Genomic DNA, 5,201 nt, shown 5'->3' on the forward strand with positions numbered 1-5,201 from the left:
TATTTGGCATACACTTATTTTCCTTGAGTCTAATTGGTCGTAGAGCACTGATAGGACAGTTACACAATAACGGAATTTTATGCGTTTGTCACAAATTTAGTTTATTAGTGGTGAGGACTGTTCAGTTGACACACTACGGTGTGTAAAATTCGAAAGGCACAAGACGAAGAAGAGTTCAATAGGTTTAATAAATCCAAGGAACAGGGCAAAACCCACACATAAACTGACAGGATCGGACGACTGATAGAGACAAGAGGGGAGTATAAGTACACAGAAGGTAACGACAATTAATTAAGGGCAGGTGAAACAAATCCAATTAAGACACATGAGGAGAAAACTAGGTCACAAGACACAGACACAACAGAACTGTGACAGATCATCCAGCACATATGGGTCTGCACTTGAACTTGATTCTATTGGCTGAAAGGGCTTTTATTGAGTGTTATACACACTTGACTTGTGATATAGCCTATGTCATCCTAATTATGTAAATATGACTATAATTGCTTTTTACTTGTAATGGTATATAAACAAAGATATAGATTCTGAAATTAAATATTTGATTGCTCAGCATACTACCACATACTGTAACTAGCCTGTTAGCTTGCTACAATCTTAAAAATAAATGTGCCTATTTAATTTCTACTTTGTATTTGGCATACACTTATTTTCCTTGAGTCTAATTGGTCGTAGAGCACTGATAGGACAGTTACACAATAACGGAATTTTATGCGTTTGTCACAAATTTAGTTTATTAGTGGTGAGGACTGTTCAGTTGACACACTACGGTGTGTAAAATTCGAAAGGCACAAGACGAAGAAGAGTTCAATAGGTTTAATAAATCCAAGGAACAGGGCAAAACCCACACATAAACTGACAGGATCGGACGACTGATAGAGACAAGAGGGGAGTATAAGTACACAGAAGGTAACGACAATTAATTAAGGGCAGGTGAAACAAATCCAATTAAGACACATGAGGAGAAAACTAGGTCACAAGACACAGACACAACAGAACTGTGACAGATCATCCAGCACATATGGGTCTGCACTTGAACTTGATTCTATTGGCTGAAAGGGCTTTTATTGAGTGTTATACACACTTGACTTGTGATATAGCCTATGTCATCCTAATTATGTAAATATGACTATAATTGCTTTTTACTTGTAATGGTATATAAACAAAGATATAGATTCTGAAATTAAATATTTGATTGCTCAGCATACTACCACATACTGTAACTAGCCTGTTAGCTTGCTACAATCTTAAAAATAAATGTCGAAACAAAGTTTTTATTTATTTATTTTTGCAGTGATGCCATAGAAGAGAAGTAGCTTTTTAAATTGATCATCTGTAATTTATTATCTTTGATCACTTGTTAAGAACATGCAAATAATAAAATGTGAAACAATAAACAGCTTTAATATACTGTATATCCCCAATGCGGCATCAGTTGTGTTGCTTCACTGCCATTCACAATTCCTCCACCGTGGCTTCATGGGATAGTTAGTGTCCATTAGATGTGCACTTCAAAATCTCAGTGGAAGTAGTTTTTTCAACTACTGTTATGAATACTGTAAATTTGGACATACTCTGTTTTTCCCAAAAGTGTTATGATGCAGGGACTGATTGATTCAGGAACTAAATGTCTTTTTGGAATGCGTCAGTGAATCATTTCCTCAATTGCTTTGTTCAAAAAATACTGAATATTTCAGAAACAAAACACAGCTACTTTATGCAATGGTTCTATGTGGCTTTGTTTGATATTATTTTCATTGGTGGAACCTGAATTTTTAAGTTTAAGTTACTCAATGGTAAGCTTTGTGACTTTGATATATACATTTTTGTCATCCTTCCAGTGCATGCAGGAGACATTTCTACAGTTAGCTCCAGTGATGGGTAATGCTTATTCAGACTCTCACCTAATGGTTTGGGCGCTGAATGTGCTGAGGGCCCAACTTCCTTTGCCAATCTCAAGATATGAAGCTTTGAAGGCCATGCATCATGACACCTGCAGTGTTTACAGAGGATTTGATAACTAATGGTCAAAAAAGAAGGTGTCTATTACAAACAACAGAACTGTTAGTAACAAAAAAACAAAAATGTTCAAAAGTTCATAAGCTCACATATATGTAATCAACATAATTAAAAAATAATAATAATAATTTCAGTCAAATATTCATATTTAAAATTTTATATATTTAAGTTTTTTTTATTTTTAATTGAAGAGTTGTCATAATAATAGCAATAGACTATTTATATTGAATGATCTTCTCAGGTTATAATATAACATATGTTTGAAATGTACAGTGGTGGCCAAAATTATTAGAATACTAGTATTTTCACCCGCTAAAAAATGGCTTTAAATCAGTTATTTCTATCTTTTGCTGTAGTGTGTCAGTAGGAAATATCAGTTTACATTTCTAAACATACATTTTTGCCATTAATTGTAATAATCCAGTGAGATTTTTGTTTGCACCCTATCTGTAAAATTATTCATTGTAAAATTATTGCACCGAGGGCAAAAGCTGCTTTAAACGCAAAGAATGGTCACATGTTGATTTAATTTAGTTAATATAAGTTAATTGATAAAGAAAATGTATTTATGACATTATTTTTGACAGCATCCTCATTTTACAGCATTTTTACACAAGTGCCTAAAACGTTTAACAGTAGGCTTACTGTAGCTTTGCATGTTGGTCTCTTGAAGCATCTTGGAAACGTTGCCACAGTTCTTCTGGATTTAGTCTGTCTCAGTTTGGTCTGTTTCTTCATGTCATGCAGACAGACTGGAAATGTAAACTGATATTTCCTACTAACACACTACAGCAAAAGATAGAAATAACTAACATCAAACCATTTTTAGCTGGTGAAAATACTAGTGTTCTAATCATTTTGGCCACCACTGTATGTCTAATAAAACAAATTATGATGTTAATTGAACAAAAAAAAACAACTTATGGGGGTCTTATGCTCCAATTCATAGAGGTGCATCTTACTTCAAGGGTCTTAATTTTTCACTTAATAATAATAATAATAATCACTATTATTCCATCTCAAGCTAATATAATATAGCTAGTATAATACATTACAATCAAAGCAGAAAATTATTAAATTAGCACTTCAGTACAAACATACATAGCATAAAGGAATAAATACTTAATAAATACTAAGTAGGCTACAGCGTAAGAACTTCTTTCTTAAAGCCAGTCATACTACAGCCAGTGAACATAACAGTAGTCATTTCCAACATATAGTATGAAATATGATACATATAGTAGAAAATAAGAATATACAGTAAAAAGAAAAAGAACTTCAAATCATCTTCAAACGGTGGCAGGTGTTTCTGGCAGATGTCGCTTTCCACAGTCACATGACCTGCAGCGAGTCACGTGATCGGGGCTCCATTCTCGCCATTTTGAGTCCAGATTGAAGCACTTTTACACCACAGGAATAAAAAAAAAAAAGCAGCGCATCACGAGCTCCTAGGCCAAAGATCAGACACAACTGCCGCATCAGTAAGTAGCGTTCGGATGGTTGTGACAGTCGCATGACTCTGAGCTGTTTATTAAACGGCACAGTTGTGTTTTACAGCTCATGTTGAACTGTAAAGCGTGCATGTGTGTGCTGTGGGCTGCTGTTGTCAGAGACGTCCTGCCCCTTTCTCACGTTTCGTCTCCACACGGTTATCACGGACACCATGTTCTCAAACCCGCACACCCTACTAAACTTCTGCTTAGCTATCTCACACCGATTATCCGAGATTGGTTTGCACGTGTTGTGTATCTGTCATTAGGTCTGTGTCTCTAAACATCCGTCAACTCGTCATATCTTCATGTAACGTTACTGTCGGACAGAGAGACAAAGCGTTTATTTTTAATCCCGTCACCATTCGTGTTTTTTTTTCCTTGTCGATTTTGGCTTTTTACTATCACTTGTTGCTTTTTAATAAAGTCATAATACAGTATATTTAAGATATGTATAACTCATAGGCCTACATGATCTTAAAGGGAACGTTCACTAAAAGCGATAAATCTGTCATCACTTTCTCACCCTTGTTTTGTAAACCTGTATAATTATCTTTTTTTCAGTAGTTCACACTCATACAACGATAATGGGGAAAAAATAGTGGTGTTTTTAAGTCCAGTGATGTCAGCAGGGTCCATCTTATTTTGTACCCAACTGATTTTTATTGCACAGACAAAAAGGGTCCACAACTCTGCTTCATTTGGAAAAGAAACAAGCACACCGAGCTTTCCTTGTTATCAGTTACAGTAGAAGAATTGCATGCTTTTACATGTGCTCATTCCCCACGTGTTTTTGTTTTGATTCAGTGTAGTGTTCTATAACTTCCCTTTTAGCTGTAGGTCAAAAAATGCAGAAGTGCTGTGAGCAAAAGAAAATGAAAAGTCAACTCATGAGTCAGACCTATTAGAAGGGATTCAGAAATATTACGGTTTCCCTAAGGGATGTTACAGTCATTCATTGTTGCAAAATAATACCTCATAGAGTGATCTGGGTTCCTAGGTGCACTAAGTTTTGCACGAAAATGTATGAGTGCATATGTGTCGTATTAAATAGAATTATGAGCTGGTGGTAATGTTTTGAATGTTATTTGTCATTAAATGTTTCTATTAAAAAAAGAAAAATAATATTAATTAAATAATAATAGTTATAATAACACTACTACTACTACAACAAATATAAAATAGGCTAAACTCTGTGCTGACGAATATTAAAAATGTTGCCTGCATTTGCTCATACTGATTTGCTAAATTGGTCATAGGACACATCATGCAGTGAAAATATATTTATTAGCCATTGGCTAATAAACATTATTGGTTGCTTAGAGCAAAACGTAGTCTCATATGAGTGATATAATTAGGAATGTAGATGGTTGCCTGATCAACCTGTCGGTGTTCAATTTGTGATAATGTCTGGCTGATTCTACATTATCCTGCTTATTACAGGTCTACTTAACAAATGAAAAATTAATACTTGGATATAGGTAGGGCTGGGTATCGTTCAAAAATTTTCGATACCGATACCTTGACTTCGATACCGGTTCCTGAACGATACTTTTTTCGATACCAATTTTATGAAATCTATTAGAACAAGATTACATTATCTAAAAAAAAAACTTTGGTTTTATTTTTCAGCTTGTTGATGTTTATACAGACTCAAAGCCACTGCACAAAGGA

At 34.6% G+C, this 5,201-nt stretch overlaps 1 protein-coding gene across 1 annotated transcript in view; it reads left to right on the forward strand.

Moving 5' to 3' along the window:
* The first annotated feature begins 3,384 nt into the window (after nt 1-3,384).
* The window catches only part of LOC107712490 (zinc finger protein 507-like), an 11,334-nt gene continuing 9,517 nt past the window's right edge, over nt 3,385-5,201 (forward strand). The window contains exon 1 of the mRNA XM_016517757.1: nt 3,385-3,518. The gene's annotated coding sequence lies outside the window, so the exon portion shown is untranslated. The remainder of the gene's footprint in view (nt 3,519-5,201) is intronic.

The sequence above is a fragment of the Sinocyclocheilus rhinocerous genome, unplaced genomic scaffold (genome assembly GCF_001515625.1).
Source record: "Sinocyclocheilus rhinocerous isolate Xijiao unplaced genomic scaffold, SAMN03320098_v1.1 scaffold838, whole genome shotgun sequence".
Classification (NCBI taxonomy): Eukaryota; Metazoa; Chordata; class Actinopteri; order Cypriniformes; family Cyprinidae; genus Sinocyclocheilus; species Sinocyclocheilus rhinocerous.